At 37.9% G+C, this 21,259-nt stretch overlaps 1 protein-coding gene across 5 annotated transcripts in view; it reads right to left on the bottom strand.

The window, feature by feature from the left end:
• Positions 1-21,259, bottom strand: part of RBMS3 (RNA binding motif single stranded interacting protein 3) — a 1,476,433-nt gene that overhangs the window by 1,266,968 nt on the left and 188,206 nt on the right. The window lies entirely within an intron of this gene.

Raw genomic sequence — 21,259 nt, 5'->3', positions numbered from 1 at the left:
TCAAAACCAGAGTTTTACCCAGAGACTACTGTCCTTCTAAGAACAAAGGGAAATCTAGAAGGTGTGCAAACATTTGTGTGCATGTCCATATATGCATTTTTTACTGAAAAATTGCCCAGTATCCACTCTGAGCAACTGATAGAATTACTAGCCAGAAAATCAGCAAGAATATAGAATATATGAACAACACTGTCAACCAACAGCATCTACTTGACACAGAACACTTCACCCAACAACAGCAGAATTTGCATTTTTTTCAAGTACTTATGGAATATTCATCAAGATAAAACATATGAACGTCATTAAAAAACTCAACAAATTTAAAAGAATTGAAATCATACAGAGTGTGCTCTCTGACTATAATGTAATCAAATTAGAAATCAATCACGGAAAGACAACTGAAAAATCTCTAAAAACGTGATGAAAATTAAGCAACACACTATTAAATAATCCACAAGTTAAAGCAGAAAAAGTCTCAAAAAATTAAAAGTACATAGACCTCAATAAAACCAAAAGTACAACATTACATAAAAACATAAAATTACATTTTATGGAACACAGCTAAAGCAGTACTGGGAGAGAAACTTATAGCACTAAATGCTTATATTGGAAGCAAGGAAAACTCCCTAATCTAATATAATCTAATCGAGTTTCTATTTAGAAAAGTCGAATCTAAGTCTTTACCTCAAAAATTTTTTTTAATTGTAACATTTGGTGATTGGTATAATGGCTTTGAAGTTCTAGGAAGAAGTCAGTTTTCCAAATTTCTTCTCAGGTACATAGCTCTTACTCTTCATTATTCTCAGTTCCTAGATAACATTATCGGTATTATTCCTTAAGCTGTTTTTCTAAATATAAAAATCATGATGGACACTCTAGAAACTTTGGAGAAACAGAACAACACAAAGAAGAAAACAACTTACAATATGAGAAAAGAAGCCCATAACAAGTGAAAGAAAAAAATGATGAAAATAGAAATGAATGGAATTGAAAACAGAAAAAAGAGAGAAAATCAATGAACCAAAAAGCTGGTTCAACTGATAAAATTTTAGTAACACTGACAAAAATTAAAAAGAAATAAGGCATAAATTATCAATATCTGGAATGAAATAAGGGATATCACTACAGATCCTGCAGTGTTAAAAAGATAATAAGGGAATATTAGAAGAAATAGACCAATTACTTGAAAACTAAAAACTACCAAAATTCAACCAATATTAATTAGACGATGTGAATAGGTCTATAGCCATCAAAGAATTTGAGTTTATAATTAAAAAGCTCCCAAGTGATAAATCTTCAGGGCCAGAGGGTTTTATTTGAGCATTCTACCAAATATTTGAAGAAGCATTTACAGAAATTTTACAAAATCTCTTCCAAAAAATGGAAGAGGAGGAAATACTTCCCAACTCATTTTATGAGGCCAGTGTTACCCTGATTCTAGAACCAGACAAAGATAAAAGGAGAAGGGGAAATGGAAGAAGGAGGAGAGGAGGGAAAATAAAGGGAAAAGGGAGGGGGAGAAAAGTACTAGTATCTCTCATGAACTCGTATGCAAAAGGATATTAGCATATCAGAGTCAACAATATATGCCCTTTTGCCGCATTAAGAAAAGAACTGCTGCCAAGCTGCATGAACTGTTAGTACCTTCAATAGCTGCCTTAGTTGCAAAGAGCTGCCTTGCCTAAGGTGACACTTTTCCTGAAGCAGTTCCATTTGGTGAAAGAGAAACTTTGAGGCATAAAGACTTACTTATTTTAGTGCGATGCCAGATATTTTGACAAGCCTGTTTTAAGAACTGGGATATGAGGTAAGAAGCTGGTCAAAGGAACACTGGAGCATGAATGCCCTCCCGGATCTAATCGGCTGCCCTATGGGTTCCTCCCCTGCAGTGTGCCACCACTTCCAGGACTACTGTTCTCTGCAGTACAGCTCTACGTCAAAACTTTACCCACACACTCTACCCCTTCAACATTTATCTGTCCTCTATTCTATTTTTATTTGGCCAACACACTGCTCATATACTTGTTCCAATGGAAAACATGTGCATCATATTCAGATGGTGTTAGTGGCTAAATGTCTTTACATCTTTCAGAATCATCTGCAGGCTAACATAAGAATCCTAGGACACCACCACTTAACCCCAAGTAATAAGAATGTCTTTAAAAATTCCAATGCCTAGGCTCTACTCTCAAGTAATTAAATCAGAATATTTTGAAATAGAGTCTAGCATCTGTTCTTTTTAACTCCCTACAGGTGATGATGATGCATAGTAAAAGTAGAGAATCACAGATTGAAACATATGAAAGGGGAAAATTTTATCCAATTATGGGATTCTATCAAAAGAAAGAATCTAGTTTCAGTGCAGATATATTTGGCTCTACAACACTCAAGATACTAAAAACAGAAATACTTTAATAAATTGTATTATCAACGTCATCAAGTAATCTGAGCGATTTGTGTTCAGTGGATATCCATTACATTTTTGTCTCTTTAGTAACTTTGCCTTTGGGGAACAGGCCCTCCACCAGCCTTCCAGTCACATGATTGTGATTTCCCAGCCAATAGAGTAAGCGCATGACCCAGCATGGCCAGCCCCTAGACACAGAAATTGATCTGAAATAGAAAACATGACCCGAATAATATTATTAGTGTGTCCTTTTGGAGAGATTTATGTAAATGCTGGGAAAAAGAAGTACCTTCTTCTTTTCAGATAGTTATAACCAAAGTGCTTGGAAACGTGGAGTAAGCAGCAACATCTCTGCTGACACATGAAAAGAATTATTGTGAAAATGAAGTTGTCTCAGAGACAGCCACATGATAAAGAGAGTCAGAGTCTTGTTGACTGTGTTGGCACCCCTAGATGCAACCCCTTGGGCTTCCCAGTTATCTAGGCCAGTAAATTCCCTTTTTTCATAAACCAGTTCAACTTAGATTTCTGTTATGTAAAATCAAGTATATTCTAATATATTATGTATGGCCAAGAATCAGCTGAAGTAATCTCATCCTTTGAAATCTCACTAAAATTTATTTGTATCACCTACCCTCCATTCTATAGTAATTCATTTAACTTTCCCAAGATTACTGTAAAACTTGGGAGGAGTTTTACTGCAAGATTACTGCAACTTGACAGGAATTTACAGTTTCCTTGCCTTTAGCTCTAGGTCCTTAGGTTAAATCTGCTGAAACCTGATCATCCCAAGTAGACTTATCTTTATGCTACACTGATTCATCCAGAGAATTCAGCTCCTTTTCTTTGACATTACCAGAAACCACTCACAAGGTGTGCGTGAATGTGCCTGTGCATATAGCTGAGTTTACTAAAGTTTTAAAGTTATAAAGGGGCTTTATATTACAGAAAAAACAAATAACCATCACTGATTATTAGACATACCTGTTTTAAAAAAGCCATTTAGAGTCCTTAATTCGAAGAGAAATCTCCCACTAGTCACTGTTTTCAACCTTTCTTTATTCCCAACTATATTGCTTGGTGCTCTTCCTCTTCCTTTAGATTTTTACACCTTTTCCAGCTTTCTTATTTTCCTGATATCTCAGCCTTAGGCTACCCTACCCAGAAAGCGAACACCCAACTCTGTTATACTGAACAAATTACCCTCATTCAATGAGTCTCATAGTCACTGTCTCAGTTAAACAAAAAGGCTATCTGTGCAGATATTGTGTTCAGCAACAAAGAAGAATTGAAAAAGCTTTTAAAATTTCAGTTTCACCTACTATCTCCCCAATTTGAGAGAGGAAATAACAATTTCCTCTCTCAAATACACATATGTTTTGATTAAGAGATCCTGAAGAATACCTCAGTTCTTCATTCTATTGTGCAGTTCTTCATTCTGTTGTGCAGACAGCATCATATGCGTAGCAACTACTTAGTAAAACTGAAGAAATTCTGAGCAAAAATTTCCTTTAGTTGAAATGACCTGAGGTTGTAAGCTGTAGTAGTCCTAGCATGGAGGTTAGAGAGGGTCAGGGGCAGATAGGCTGCAGAATCAGTGAATAGGAACATTTTCCTCTCTGGGGTAAGGTTTCTGAACCTCAGCATTATTGGCATTTTGAACTGGATCACTCTTTGTTGTGGAGGCTTGTCCTCTGCATTGTAGGATATTTCGCAGCATCCCTGAGCTCTATCCATTAGATATCAGTAACACACACACACACACACTCACCCAAGTTGTGACAATCAAAAATGTCTCCAGGCATGGCCAAATAGCCCATGGGGGACAAAACTGTTGCTGGTTGAGCAACTAACTGCTCTAAGGAATCACTGTTTGGGAATATACAACATAAAATAAATGGACATAGACTACGACATTATAAAATGTGTACATATAACCTATTCCATCCTAAAACAATGAATAAAACTTTAATTACCTTGATTATGTAGTTTTAAATGATAACCAAAAATATAATTTAAATATTATGGTAAAAAAGAATGCTTATTCACTATACTAATTTGTTTTAAAAGTAGTCTGGCACACAATTTTGGTAATGATACATACTTTGACACATGCTGGGGGAATTAGTACTTAGAAAGTGCCTTAAAGATACATATACACCATGGAATACTATGCAGCCATAAAAAATGATGGGTTCATGTCCTTTGTAGGGACATGGATGAAACTGGAAACCATCATTCTCAGCAAACTATCACAAGGACAAAAAACCAAACACTGCATATTCTCACTCATAGGTGGGAATTGAACAATGAGAACACATGGAGACAGGAAGGGGAACATCACACTCTGGGGACTGTTGTGGGGTGGGGGTAGTGGGGAGGGATAGCGTTAGGAGATATACCTAATGCTAAATGACAAGTTAATGGGTGCAGCGCACCAACATGGCACGTGTATACATATGTAACAAACTTGCACGTTGTGCACATGTACCCTAAAACTTAAAGTATAATAATAATAAAATTAAAAAAATAAAAAATAAAAAAATGAAAATAAACAAAAAAAAGATAAGACCATATTAAAATTATTAGTGAAGATTTTACAACCCATATTGTTTTGAAATGGATTTTGCTAAGAGATGTTCTGAATTTCTAAGTGTAAAACCTCTATTCATCCCTCCCTAATTACTTGTTAGTGGATTTTACAGATGTATGACTGGCTGTAGTGCTATATTTATTGGTACTTGATGTTTAAGGCTCATAAAATTTTCATTTGCAAAAGGTGACCTATTATATTACACTTTCATAACTCATTCAGATTCTTCCCCAAGCCATACTGGATTCTTGATATGAGAACATAAGAAAAAGTGAAAAAAATAAGAGATTGGATGTGGCCTAAGCCAGTGAGACTAAGATGGTAGGTGGTCAGAGGACCAAATTCCAAAGTACTCTAAGAAACATGAATCAAAAATTCACCCAGATCAAAATACTTGAGATTAGGTAGGTTGGCAGTGCTATGGTTCTGAGAAGTTTGTGTAACCTGGAAAATGTCTCCAGGGCATGACTGAAATTATAAAGGGGCAGACCCATAATGTAGAAATTGTAGTTAGGTTTGGTTTCATAGGCATCTCTTGAAGCTCACTGAAAACAGGGGTAAGAAGAGTAAGACTAGTTCCACACCTATCCTGCTGGTGAGAATAAAGCTTCCAATACATCCCAGGTGGTCAAATCTGGTTCAGAAAATAGAAACAGCTAAGGCTTCTGGAGGCTCAGAGGCTTCACTTGAGCGTGCTGGAAATAGCAGGCTACCTCTATACAGTAATTAACATGTTCTTGTGCTCTGTGGATCAACAGGGTAGTTTTTTGTAATTTTAAACATGGTTCTGTAGAGAGTGACTTATCCAAGAAGATCCTGACACTCATCAAGACAGTGAAACTGAAAAATATGACTGAATATTACTAACCACATATTTAAACACCTTTCATTAAAGACAAGGTCCTATCATTGACACAGAGATAAATGGAGAAATGGCATTATAAGGGCTAAGGAGAAAGGGAAGGAGAATGTGTCTCCCAGAGAACACTGCAGAATAAACAATTCACCCCAAACATTTCTAATCAAGAGACAAAGGTACTTGGCAAGAGTTGAGGCACTCAGACATTAGCAACATTGGGAATCTGTTACCATCTTTGGAGTCAAAGAAGTAACAGGTTAAAATGAACATTTCAGGGGCTCCATGAGAGCTGTGTTTCTATCTCTCTGTATGATCTCAGATTCTACCAGAGACTTATGGCAGACAGGCTCTCTAGTAGAATCTGAAATCATACAGAGATGCAGCTACTATTAGAGATGGAAATTTAAAGTAGGGAGGGAACATGGAATAAATAGCCTGGCTTCTCTCTCCTTCTGCTCTCTGATATCTTTCTGGTGTCTTCCCTTGGCCATACCCTACTGGAAGCCATGTGGCAAGGGAACCCAAATATTGCAGTGCAGAGGAGTCAGCCTTCAGTGTTCCAAATCAGGGGCATAAGGGCAGATAGTGGGTCTAGGTGGGGAGTTAAATGGAGAACAACCAGCAACGGAAATAAACATTTATTGGACATTCATGTAAGAAGACGACACTGGACTAGGCATTTTATCTAATTAAAGTCATATGTAGATATAATTGGTGAGTGATTTGGGGAAATCTTTCCCCAAATATTTTCTGTCTCAGTCTGAAATTTCCACTATTCAGTAACAGTTGGGTTTATACTGGTGCTCTGACAGTCTTTTGGAAGAGTAGCTCTTTACACAGGTAGGAAACACAGTTTGGCAAATGTTTTCCAAATATCACCCTTGAACAGGGAGCAGGCACATCACATGGCGAAGGCAGGAGTGAGCAAGAGCAAGAGAGATAGTGTGTGTGTATCGGGGATGGCGGGGAGGCACACACTTTTAAATGACCAGATCTTATGTGAACCCAGAATGGAGCTCACTTAACACCGAGGGGACGGCCCAAGCCATTCATGGTGCATCCACCCTCATGATAAAAATACGTCTCACGAGGGCCCATGTCCAGCATTGGGGATTACATTTCAATATGAGATTTGGGTGGGGACAAATATCCAAACTGTATTATTCCATCCCTAGCCCCCCCAAATCTCAAGTCTTTCTTACATTGCAAAATACAATCATGCCTTCCTAACAGTCCCCCAAAGTCTTAATTCATTCTTGTCAATTCAGAAGTCAAAAGCCCAAAATCCAAAGTCTCATCTGAGACAAGGCAAATTTCTTCCATCTATGAGACTGTGAAATAAAGAAGAAGATAATTTCTTCCAAGATACAATCTCGGTATAGGCATTAGGTAAACATTCCCATTCCAAAAGGGAGAAACCAGTCAAAATAAAGGGGCTACAGGCCCCATGCAAGTTTGAAAGCCAACAAGGCAGTCATTAAATCTTAAAGCTCTAATCTTCTTTGACTCCATGTCCCACATACAGGGAACACTGGTGCAAGAAGTGGGCTCTTCGCCCACTTGGGTAGCTCTGCACCCGTGGCTGTGCAAGATGCAGCCCCTACAGCTGCTATCATAAGACCTGGCACAGAACTGTGGACACAGGCAGAGAGGCTCTAACACTCTGGGATCTAGGGACAGTGGCCCTCTTCTCACATCTCCACCAGGCAGTGACCCACTGGGGACTCCTAGTCAGGGGTCCACCCCTGCAGCACACTTCTGTCTGGACACACAGTCTTTTCCATACATCTTCTGAAATCTAGACAGATGGTGCCAAGCTCTTTTACTCTCCCACTCTGTGTGTCCATAGGCTTAACAACATGTGGAAGCTAGCAAGCCTTATGGCAGCTTGCACTCTCCAGTGTGGCAGCACGAACAGTATCTTGGGCCCTTTGAACCAGGTCTGGAGCCAGAGTAGCTAAGATGCAGGGAGCAGTGTCCTGACAGGCCTGGTCTGGGAAACCATTCTTTCCTTCCTATGCCTTGGGGCCTATGATGGGAGGAGCCACCATGAAGTTCTCCAAAATGTCTTCCAGGCCTTTTTCCCATTGTCTTGACTATTAGCACTTGGCTCCCTTTTAGTTACGCAAATGTTTTCAGCAAGTGGTTGCTCCTCAGCCTGCTTGAATTTCTCTCCTGAAAAAGCTTTTCCTTTCTCTGCCACCTGGCTAGGCTGCAGGTTTTCCAAATTTTTATGTCTGTTTCCTTTTTAAATATAAGTTCCAACTTTAAGATATTTCTTTGCTCCTACATATGAGTATAGGCTGTTAGAAGAAGCCAGGCCACATTTTTTTTTTTTTTTTTTTTTTAAGATGGAGACTCACTCTGCTGCCCAGGCTGGAGTGTCATGGCACAATCTTGGCTCACTGCAACCTCCACCTCCCAGGTTTGAGCAATTCTCCTGCCTCAGCCTCCTGACTAGCTGGGACTACAGGTGTATGCCACCACACCTGGCTAATTTTTGTATTTTTAGTAGAGACAGGGTTTTGCCATGTTAGCCAGGCTGGTCTTGAACTCCTGACCTCAGGTGATCCGCGCCCCCTTGGCCTCCCAAAGTGCTGGGATTACAGGTGTGAGCCACTGTGCCCAGGCTACATCTTGAATGCTTTGCTGCTTAGAAGTTTTTTTTACCATCAGATACCCTAAATCTTCACTATGAAGTTCAAACTTGCATAGATTCCCAGGGCATAAACAGAATGCAGCTAAGCTCTTTGCTAAGGAATAACATGTGAAACCTTTTCTCCAGCTCCCAATAAGTTCCTCATTTCCATCTGAGACATGGACTTCATTGTCCCTATCACTATCAGCAATTTGGTCACAACCATTTAACCAGTTTCTTAAGATGTTCCAAACTTTCTTTCATCTTCTTGTCCTCTTCTGAGCACTCTAAACTCTTCCAAACTCTGCCCATTACCCAGTTCCAAAGTCAAGTCCATATTTTTAGGTATCTTAATAGCAATGCCCTACCGCCCAGTACCAATTTTCTGTACTAGGCCACCTGCAAGCTGGGGAAAGAGAGAAGCTGATAGTGGTTCAGTCCATGTCTGAAAGCATCAAAACCAGAGAAGCAAACATTATAGCCTTCGGTCTGTGGCCAAAGGTCCAAGAGTCCCAAAGAAGCTGCTAATGCAAGTCCCAGAGTCCAAAGGCTAAAGAATCTGCAGACTGATGTCCAAGGGCAGGAGGAGCAGAATCAAGCATCTGGCACAGGAAGAAGGAAGATACCCATAAGACTCAGCAAGAACTTATCCCACATTCTTCCACCTGCTTTGTTCTAGCCATGCTGGCAACTGATTGGATGGTGTCCATCCACATTAAGGGCGGGTCTTCCTCTCCCAGGGCACCAACTTAATTTCCTCTGGCAACACCCTCACAAAGACGCCCAAAACCAATACTTTACCAGACATGTAGGCATCCCTCAATCCAATCAAGTTGACACGTAGTATTAACCATAGAATCTTTCAAGTGAAGGAGAATATAGGTTTATTTCTTATACCTGTGGCGTTTAGAAAAGTTTTAAAAATTAATAGCCTACAGGCCAAATCTAGCTGTAGATATGTGCTTGTCTCTCAAAATGTTGTCCCCCAGAATGTCTTAAAAGTTTTGAATCAGTTGCCAATTTAAAAATCAGGAGACACCAAATAAAGCTGCCAAATTCTGGTTTTCTTGAAAAAAATTATAATATCTGGCCCACATTTCTTCAAAAAAACAATAAATGACAGTGAAAGTTGGCATGCTCTTCAGTTTTGACCACAGTCCCTACCACACAACTATTGTCTTCACCATGCTCTGGTCACATGCCTTATGCCATTTTTTATAATACTTGAACTTTTAAATTTTAATACCTGGCTTGCCTAGCTCATGTAAATTATCTGCCAAGCCTTTGTAGACATTTGAATTTCCTAAGTTAGAAATATGATCCATGGATAAACTCATCAAGACATAGATTTTCACCTGACTATAAGGATGAGATCTACAGAGATGGCATTGATTGCCATGAGTGATAACAAGTACAGTGGCACTGAGGATTTCTAAGGGAAGATGGATCACCACTGGGAAAAGCTCTGCAGAGGGAATTAAGTGGTCAATGACAATTCTTAAAATTTCCTCCCTGAGACTTTACTGGAGTTCAGACTGTGATCTTTTAAAGTCATAGACTATTACCCATTTATCTTTGATTTTAGCATAGGTACCAGCATATGTTTGAGGCAAAATACGCATATACTATGTCAAATAATACTATGATTCATTAACTATTCTGTGTTTTAAGGCCATAATGGCTAAATTAAAATTTTTAATCTGAGAAAAATGATATGTTACATTTTTGTCATTTATCAACAAATTAATAATCTTATCTGATTACTTAGTTACATAGAAAGTCCCAGCAGTCACAAGAGTCAGACCAAGTAAAGCCTAAAATGTTACGCAGAAGTTCTAAAGGATTTAAAGGATTCTAAAAGTATTAAAAAGCTTCCAAATAGTGTTTATCCTTTAATATTTTTATAGGGATTATTCCAGTGAGTTGCACAATAAAGTCAGTCACTTATAGAAAAAAATGGCTGAGCACAAAAGACAGCAGGAAGAGAATTCTACTAATAATGTAAAAATCTAGTGTTATTAGCTCTAAGTCTCTGATTAAATACATTGGCTTAAAAAAATAATTGGCTTAACATTCCCAGTAATCCCTGAATCTGGGGTACACAGACTGGTGTTAAATAATGTCCCACTGTTCTCCCCAGTTCTGTTGTTGTTTTTAATGGACTTCTCTTTGAAATGTGTGAGTGTTTGTGTCTGTGTCAAGAGGAGTTGTGTTCTTTATAATAATGGTAGAAAAAATTGGCTCAATTTAGAAAATTTATATTGTGTACCCATTGTATTATATACCTGTCATTCTTAAAAAAGAAATTGAATAGCTCTATGAAGAACTCAAGACCTCTTTTGTCTATGTTTGACACAAGATGCTGACACGGGGCATAGGTCAACATCACTATTTGGCCTTGTTGCTAGAGCACGGAGCTTTGCTGTAGTCATGAAAGCTACAGTGTTATGAGCAAAGACATTTAAAACTATAAGGTCCACGTAAACTGCACATTTTGGATTTCCTGTCTCTTTAGAATGTCTCTGTTTTGAAAGTTTTCTCATGCTACTGGTAAAGTAAAACAGTCCTTGAGCTCTTTATCTTTTAGTTTATTCTTTCCTGTCTTTTTTTTTTTTTCCATAGAATTTTAAAAGATCAAATGCCAAGGTAGTTTGTGGCCAATGGGGAAGGAAGCCAAAGAGGTTGTTTAACTTGCTTTTAATCTAGACCACAGAGGAAAAGGCATTTTTGAGACCTAACTATAGGCTGGCCAGCTCACCCAACTTAGTTTCCAAATATCACTTTGGAGTCAACACCTTAGGAAAACAAACAGTCTGCTTGCTTTTTCTCTTGTGCCACTGTAACTTCATACCCACAGGCATTTTCCTGCTTTAAACTTATTTAATGGTTTCTCATCTTGCTGCTATGGTTTGAATAATGGTTTCCCCTCCAAAATTATGCTGAAACTTAATCCCCAATGCAACAATATTAAGAGGGTTGGCCTTTGGGAGGTGATTAAGTCATGAAAGCTCTGCCCTCATGAATGGGAATCACACTTTTATAAAAGTGCTTGAAATTAAAAAGAGCACTCTCTTCCCCATGTGTTTTTTCCATCATGTGAGGATACATGGATACATGTGTCTGAAGGATACAGGAACAAGGCACAGTCCTGAAAGTGGAGACTGGGCCCTCACCAGATGCCAAACCTGCTGGTGTCTTTATCTTGGACTTAACAACCTCCAGAACTGTAAGAAATAAATTTCTGTTGCTCATAAATTGCCCAGTCTATGGTATTTTGTTATAGCAACATGAAAGGACTAAGACAATGCTTAGAATAAAATCTAAACTCTATCTGATAGTCTGTAAGTCCAAACATGATCTAATTTCTCAGATTTTATCTCATACAACTTTCATTTATGGGATTTAGACCATCCCAGTAGTCAAATTTTATCTCATCCTTAAACATATAAAGCTCATTCCTGTCTCATGGATTTGCATGTGCTGTTCCTCAGTTTAGAACACTTTCCCAGAGACCTCTGCCTGGCTGGCTTTTTCTCATTCTTCAAGTCTCACTTTAAATATCACCTCAGAGAAACCTTCCCTAACTACATGAATTTCACACCCACAACTCTCTTTAACATCACTGTCTTTTATTCTTATTAGCACAAATAACTATCTGTCGGTTTATTTATATGCACAATAACAATATGTTGGTTTATTTTTTGTCTTTGTCCCTCCTATAGAACATAAGCTCTAAGAGAGTCCAGATTTAGTGTGAGTCCAATGCCTGGCACTGTGCTGGGCCATGACAGGGCCCTGAAATATTTGATGAATTATAAACAGCATGCATTTGCTAGGAGTGTGTCCATCTTGGTATTTCCCCACATAGATACATAACAGGATTTGGGACTCCAGGATCCAACAAATAATGTTCCACACCATCAGAACCACTAGGGATAAGGCACAAGTCAGAATGTGAAAGCTCCACAGAGTAAGGTGGGAGAAAAGAAAGAAAAGCTAATATCAGTTGGGCTGAATCAAGCAACATTCTGCAGAGAAGAAGCAATTCTTATGCATCTTTGAAGATTCTGTTGGATTTCAATAGGTAAAGAAAGAAGAAAATGACACACACAAAAAAGAGGAGTCTAGGCATGGTGGCTCACACCTATAATTCAGCACTTGGGGAGGCCAAGGTGGGCGGATCACCTGAGGTCAGGAGTTTGAGACCAGCCTGACCAACATGATAAGAAATCCCATCTCTACTAAAAAAATACAAAAACTAGCCAGGTGTGGTGGTGCACACCTGTAATCTCAGCTATTCAGGAAGCTGAAGCACGAGAATCACTTGAACCTGGGAGATGGAGGTTACAGTGAGCCAAGATCACACCACTGCACTCCAGCCTGGGTGACAGAATGAGACCCTGTCTCAAAACAAAACAAAAATTAAAGAAAGAAAAGAAAAGAAAGAAGAATAACACAAACAAATGATTAAATTTAAAGACATGTTGGAAGATTGAGATTATGTCAATGGAGTGAGTGAGAGGGTTCATAAGTGAATAGTGGGAGAGAAAAATGAGAAAGAAAGTTGGGGCTATATATTGGAAGTTCTGGAATAACAGGATAAAGAGGGCTTGAATATATCTTTCATTACATAATGGGAATCATGAAAGCTTCTATACCAGGGAATATTTTTGTTGCAGTGATATTTAAGATGGATTGCAGTGCAGAGAGGCTGAAAAGGAGGAAATCTGTTAAAAGGCTATAACAATAATTTGAATGGCAACATTAGGTGCCTAAGATATAGTTTTGTCAGAAGATGAAACAAAGATATTAATGTCAGAGAGACATACTGGAGGCTTAATCATGTGGATGTGTAGGACAATAAAAGAGAAATTTTCATGAAGCAAATAATGTGACTGATATTCAGGAAAAGGAAAAACAAAACGGATAAGCTGGGTTGGGAAGAGGAAGAACTCAGTTCTTTTACAGGCAGGTGATTTGAGTTGCCTGAAGCACATCCAGACAGAGATGTACTATAGGTAGTTAAAAATGAAGATTCAATTTTGAAGGGAGTTTGGATTGTGGAATCAATCCCTACAGAAATAATGATTTAAACTGTAGAAGAGTTCACTAGGAGAAAAATAAAGAGATCAAGAGACAAAGACAAAAGGCAGAACCTTTAGGAACATCTACCTTCTGGGGTCAGACAGAGGAACAAGAAAACAAGAGGTTTTTTTCAGATGTTTCCAAAATAGATTGAACACCTGCTCTGTGGGTTAAAAGTTCAAGTTCCTAACAATAGTATAAATAAATGCATCTATTTATCTTCCAGCATGACTCTTCCTGCAGGATCAAAAATGTCTTATTAATATCACCTACAACATCCATTTATTATGGCAATTTATTATTCACCTTGAAGTGACAGCACACCTAGCACTTGCTTAACCATTTAGGAAGATAGACTTCCTTCTGTAACAGGTCATATAAAGGGAAACAAGATGTACATTTCAAACTTAAAAAATAAAATTAAGATTTAGGATCTGGTTTTAAAGGCACAAAATTCCTTTGATTGTGTGAATTATTTTTCCTTTCCTCCGAAGAATTTTTTGGAAGCAATTTCATTAGTGTTTATCTACATGAAGGGAATTTTCTACGTGAATTACATAATTCTGTTCGGCTTTTATTAAGGTTTTTATACCACTCTGCACTTCAGTCTCTAAGTCTCTGCATGAGATCTACAGCTGCTAAGCAGTCAGTTGCCAGAAGAGAATGGAAACAATGAGGAAAGGGTAGACATGATGGAATACACAAGATTCAAAATAATATCAATTTTTATAGCCCAAAGACTTGTCTTTTTAGAAGTTGTTACTTTTTCCTTTTCTTACTTAATCTTCAGCTTGATTAATGGCTTCAAAGTTAAAGGCAACAAAGGCTATTTCTACATAGCCAACAAGCCTCATTTTATGTTCCTTAGATCATTGGTTCTCAGAGTGTGGTCTCACTGCCAGCAACATCAGTCTCACCTAGGAACTTGTCAGACATGCAAATTTTCCAGCCCCCACCTCTGATTTAGGAATAATTCTGAGGTAGGCACAACAATTGTCTTTTAACACTCCCTCCTGGTGATCGTGCTTTGAGAACCATTGCCTTAGACCACTGATAAAAATTCCAAGGAGCATTTCATCACCCATAAGATGAAAATCTCTATCCTAAATCTCATCAGTTCATATCATTTACAGATGATAAAACTGATCTTTCTGGTGTATGTCATGGCTTTCTCCAATTGGATGGTGTCTTATATTTGTCAATAAAAGAACTACAAAATGGTGATCAATAAAACATATAAGGCTAATAAATAAGAATGTGATTCCAGTTTAATGATCCAAGATGGCATGGTATAGGAAATTCAATGTTCACAATTAAAATTAGATAAATACTTAGAACATGTAAAAAATTACCACTCATGTTAAGAAATGTTAATGAAAACTTTTGATCTTAAAATAGAGTCATGTGTCTTTTAATGACAGGGCTATGTTCTGAGAAACGTGTCCTTAGGTGATTGTCATCCTGCTACCACAGAGCACAATTATACAAATCTAGATGGTATAGCCTACTATATATCTAGGCTACATGGTATATATTACTGCTCCTAGACTATGAACATATACAGCATGTTATTGTATAGGTTTGAACCATATAATGCTAAATACTGTTGGTAATTGTAATGGAAAGTTATTTGCGTATCTAAACATAGAAAAGTAAAAATAAGGTGTAAATGATTAAACATAGTACAATTGTGTAGGGCACTTACCATAAATAGAGCTTGAAGGACTGGAAGTTGTTCTGGGTGTCAATGAGTGGTGAATGAATGTGGGCCTAGGATATTATTGTACACTACTGTGAATTTTATAAACACTGTACACTTAGGCTACACTAAATTTATTTTAAATCATTTTTGTCCTACAGTAATAATTAACTGTAGCTTACTATAACTATTTGCTTTATAAATGTTTTAATTTTTTAACTTTTTACTCTTGTGTAATAACACTTAGCTTAAAACATATTGTACAGCTGAACAAAAGTATTTTCTTTCTTTATATCCTTATTCTTAAAGTTTTTCTGTTTCAAATTGTTAAATTATTTTTTTCAACTTTTTTAAAAAAAATTAAGACACACACACACACACACACACGCACACACACACAGAGTAGTCTAGTCCTACACAGGTTAGGATTATCAATATCACTATCTTCCAGCTCCACATCTTGTCCCACTGGAAGGTCTTCAGGGGCAGTAACAAGCAAGGAGCTGTCATCTCCTATGATAACAATGCCTTCTTCTGGAATACCTCCTGAAGAACCTGCCCCAGGCTCTTCTTGAGGAGTAGGTTAGTTTGCACCAGCAACACCACAAACACATGAGTAATGCATTGTGCCAAAACCTTATGATGGCTACAGCATCACTAGGCAATAGGAATTGTTCAGTCTAATTATAATTTTATGGGACAACCATCATATATATAAAACATCATTATGTGAGACACGACTATTTTCTTCAAGCACTTCCATTAAAGTGACAAAAAGAAGTAATATTTTGACTATCACCATATTCCTGAGGATAAAGCTAATACACAATCCTAGTGCTATTCTTTATTATTAGGAGTCAGGGCTTCTCAGGGACTAAAACCTTAGGTACCAATAAAGAGCAAACAATATGGATATGGAAAATCTCGTCACTTTTAAGCAAGAAACTTTCAAAAATGTCTCAGAAGTAATGCTGAAAAGACAATGGAGACAGCTTATGGGGGTGCTCACAGTATAATAATTTGAACAAGAATAATTATAATTTATTGGAATAACTTATGTCTGTGAAAAGCCTTCACATACTTCAGTCTATAAAAGTACCTAACAATGAAACAGTAGATGTACAAAGAGGTCATTGAAAAACAAAAAGAAAGATATATTTATTTTTAAAATATTTTTAATAAGTATGTTAGAAAATTGACATGTGCAGATGTTCGGTCTCTTTATTTGATGTATATTTCAATATCTATATTTTTCTCAAAAAATAGGAAAAAAATCTACAGTGAATGTTAAGTCAAATAACTCAAGAAAACTTGTGGATTTATCTTGGTAGACCAGATGAGTTATCAGCTCCTACGGTCATTCATAACAGTTAGGAGAAAAATTCCAGTGGTGTGTTGGAAACTGACATATGATGCAGTGATCACAAGAAGAGAATCTGCTGCCCAGACTCATCCCTTCATCTCTTGGATAATGAAACCACTAGATGCTTTTATCAAAAATACTGAGAAACTAAGCATCATGAAGTAAAGGCTTACTGCCTGGAACTAAGATTTGATGGACATGGGAACCTTCAGAAGAGGTTCCATGCTTCTAGTATAAGACAAGAGCTTCCAACAGCCATTGACATAGCAACTGAACTCTAACTCTCGGAAAAAAACTCAAGCTGGAAAACACTGGCCCAGGACTGGCTGTATCAACTTTGAAGGGATCCAATAAAATCCCATGTATCGACCAAAAATCATGTGGTTCATAATCCAGAAACTGCAAAACCAATGGGGCCGAGACTACATTCTTTTTCTTTCAAGTCTCCAAGATTACTGAAACTTAGGAAAGTATAAACAGTTAAGTATAAAAAAACAAGGAAGGTATAAAACAAGTTTGTGAATAATGGAGACATAAATCCATCGTATAAATGCTACTTAGTAGCTTAAGTGTAGAAATAAAAATTTTGAATCCCATTGTGACTGTGATTTTGATTGTGTTTGTGCATGCACATGTGGGTGCCATCTGCTTTTAAAGTTTGTGAAACTTAATGAAATTGGTAAGTATTTAATTAAAATACTTAGGAGAATTTGTCTAATTAAATTTGTAATCAGCATTTAAATATCTAAGATTATTCCATTCATAAGATGTGTTTTATTAGTAGCAAGAGCATTTAAATGTTTTTCTAAAAATTAAAAATTAATAAGATTAAAATGCAAGCATTAAAAAGGTACCTATAATAGTGTTTCCCTGCATAAAATGTTCTTGGTCATAAAAACATCCTAGAAACAATGTTATCCTCTGATTTTTTTTCCTCATAGGAATCTAGCCCCTGAACATCTAAGCATGCATCCAAGGATGGGATTTTGATTTTCCTTGCCTCCTCCAGTAAGCATAAGGCTGGGTGCACACTACTAATGGCTTAAAATTCTATTGGAAATCTATAAAATAGTTTCCCTTATCTAGTTTAATTATTTCAAGTAAAAATGGAGTAGATACCTAACATGAAGAAAGCTCTGTTGTCAGTCACATAGTGAAAACAAAGATGCATAAAATATAGCCCCACCCTTCAAGACGTTTGCAAGAGTGAGACAAAAAGAGTTAAGGCAGACTGATAAATACTATTAATTCCCCTTACATCACCAATAAAATAAACAGAGACTCCTTTACTGAGAACCCCATGGAGAAAACATGTTTCTTGGTGTGTCTCCTTCCAACAAAACAAGTAAATTCAGTGTGTGATGTCTATAAAGAAGATTCAGTCACATTTTCTCACTTTACAGGGCTGACATTTTCAATGTTTATTTCTAAAAGCAGTAGTGGGTCAGCCTGACATGCTTTTTAGAGCATCATAACTTGAACTTAGAGAATTGGTTCTAGTTGATAATAATAATGGCAAAATGAAATCCCATTTATAATACTGCCATACTAGAAAAAACAAACCTCTTGTATTACATGCCTGATCAATGTGTTAGCTACTCCACACAATATTCAATATTCCCACAAAAACGTCCCAGTACAACAAAGGTTTGCGACAGATAGCATCTTGGAGTCTCCTGTAATGGGATTTGACAAGAGCCAGGCACTCTAGGCAAGTTCAATCAATGTTAATTGAAGCAGAAGTGATTCAAAGGCAAATAGGAGTCCTTGAGAGGTGAGAGAGGGGCTTTGGGATTGTGACTCTCTCCTTTTCCCATTACCCCCTTATATTTAATTACTTGTTCTAGCCTGTGAATTGTAATTTGATTTGCCATCAGGTGATTCTTGCCTGGTATTAATATCATGTTAGTTCAGTCTTTCATTTAAAGAAAAAGTATCTCATAACTTTTTTTTATTTTTTATTTATTTTTTTGAGACGGAATCTCATTCTGTTGCCCAGGCTGGAGTGCAGTGGCACGATCTCGGCTGACTGCAAGCTCTGCCTCCCGGGTTCATCCCATTCTCCTGCCTCAGCCTCCAGAGTAGCTGGGACTACAGGCGCCACTACCATGCCCGGCTAATTTTTGGTATTTTTAGTAGAGACAGGGTTTCACTGTGTTAGCCAGGATGGTCTTGATCTTCTGACCTCGTGATCCACCCGCCTCGGCCTCCCAAAGTGCTGGGATTACAGGCGTGAGCCACCACGCCCAGCCCAAAGTATCTCATAACTTCTGAAGGTGCCTATTTTGCAAGAAGGAAATTGTTCTCTGGCAATTGAGTCTCAGGTTTTAAGGCCCCCCTTCCTGTTCTTAACCCCTTTGATATTAGCAAAATATCAGTAGAAGGACAAAGAAAGAGACTATTTAGTCTTGAATGATACTGTTGTATTTCCTCTGGTGCATTATTATATCTATAATTGACCAGCACCAGAACTTTGAATTTGCTTGGGCTTCTCCCAGAAGCAGACTCTAAGATAGGAATATTTGTGCAAATTACTTACTGGGGGAGTGATTCTAGGAAGCAATGGTTAAGAGTTGAGAACAGTGTGAGATAGAGAACGAAAGGTGGCCAACAAAAGTAGGCTAGCAACTAGTTAACACCATGGACAACTGGAGCATCACCTCACAGAAGTACTCAGAGCCAGTATAGAACATGCCTCCTTCAGTCCACCAAGGGGTGAGGGGCTGGGGTATTTACATCCCAACAGTCTTCAGTCATTGGTTGAGGGCTAGTCTCAGGTGGGGCAAGGAATACATGCCCTAGCACTTCTGGCCTATGATGTACAAAGGTGCCCCAGTTAAAGGAAGTCCTAAAAAAATTGGACAGTATGCCAGTTGCAGCTGCTACAACTTGCTTGGAAATATGTAACCTGCTTTCAATTCCAGTGGTCCTTCAAACAGATACACCATATTACCACCCTCTGGATAAGCTGTTGGAGGGAATTGGAAAGAGGTTATTTCAGTCTGACATAAGGGACATCCTTTGATCAAGACTTTGGGAACTAAGGTTAGAGTCGGCATTGTTTTGCTCAAGAATCTAATATTGTTTCTCTTTTAGTTTGGTACTCTCCCAGTTACCTGTCATATAGCTTTTGGGCTCAACATTCACAAGCATTAGGACTTTCTCTGGATATGATACACTGAAACCTCAAACTGCTAAATAGAAAGTAGAATTCAGCATAAGGTAGGCTTAACCTGGATCCCATTTAGAAGTGAATTTAATTTTAAAAATATTATTTAAAAAATAAAATATTTACTTTTCATGGTAGGTGGAACACATTCTTCCAAGAACATAGGCAATACTTGCGGGAAGCAGGCGAGAGAGAATGAGAATAGACCGAAATCACAAATAAGGACAGTGAAGTTCCAAAGGTGAGGTTTAAATTCGCAAGCCAGTAAGCAATCAGACAGGGACTGAAGCCCAAGTGAGGAAGCAGCTGAGCATGGCAGTTAAGAGCCCAAGCTCTGGAGTCAGGACAACCTGACTGATTCATCCAGCTATGCCCCTCACCAACTAGGTGGTCTGGCTTAGTTACCTAACCGCTTCATGCCTCAGTTTCTCGGGTAGGCAATGCGGGTAATGAGAGTACCTACTCATATAATCACTGTGATGATTATGAGCCAGTGCTTGTAATGTTTTGCCTAATTCCCAGTCTATAGTAAGTGCTCAATAACTGTTAACTTGCTATTGCAAGTATTATTGTCATTTTAATGACTTCAGGGTAGAAAGTAGAAAATGTTCTTTCTACTATGCATGTCTTGAAGTCCAGGGATAATGTCTGTGGGACAATAATCTGTACCATGGCAATCAGGGAATGACTGTTCCATTTGCCACCCAGTCCAAAATGAAATATCTTAGCTCTTGTCTTTGCTGCACATTTTCATCACCCTGAAATCCCAGGTGTGGTGGTAGAGAATACCAGGGTTTTCTCAAAAGTGCTTTCCACTAAAGTGACAGATCCAGTTTGATTCGGTTTTTGATGGTCTGAATTATTCTTCTTAGTTAATGAGTTAATGAGCTCTGTATTTAGAGGGATACTCACCTCCCTTTGGATGACATGGGCTTGATGATGCAAATAAGTGGAAAAGGTGGTGTCTCATACAGTTATGTGTACAGTATATCATTTTCTGCGAACAGGATAGTGTCATCTCTGTGAAGGAGGTAAAACATCTGCCCTATTTTTCAGAAGGAGGAATTAAGGAATTGAGGTATTTGGTTATGTGGCCAAGGAAGGCAGCAGCAGATTCTCCACTCCGGACTTCCGTCTCATGAATCTTCATGTTTTTTCCAAGGGCTTTAAGTAAAGAGGGCTGAGAAACTATTCAGAAGTTACACAGTGTTCTCAACTAAAGGTCAACTGTAAGAGATTTAGAAATTCATTCAATTCTTTATTAACAAATAAAATAACCACCATTTATTGAATATTGCCACATCCCAATGAATTTACAATGTGCAAAGTACCATCCATGTGATGTCCTTTTACAGGCACTTATCACCACAATCATAGGAAGTATCATTATTCCCATTTTGTATATGAGGACACTGAGGTCCAGAGGATTTTTGTCTTGTCCTAAAA

This window comes from Pan paniscus, chromosome 2 (genome assembly GCF_029289425.2).
Source record: "Pan paniscus chromosome 2, NHGRI_mPanPan1-v2.0_pri, whole genome shotgun sequence".
Classification (NCBI taxonomy): Eukaryota; Metazoa; Chordata; class Mammalia; order Primates; family Hominidae; genus Pan; species Pan paniscus.
This window is presented reverse-complemented; position numbering and strand designations above follow the sequence as displayed.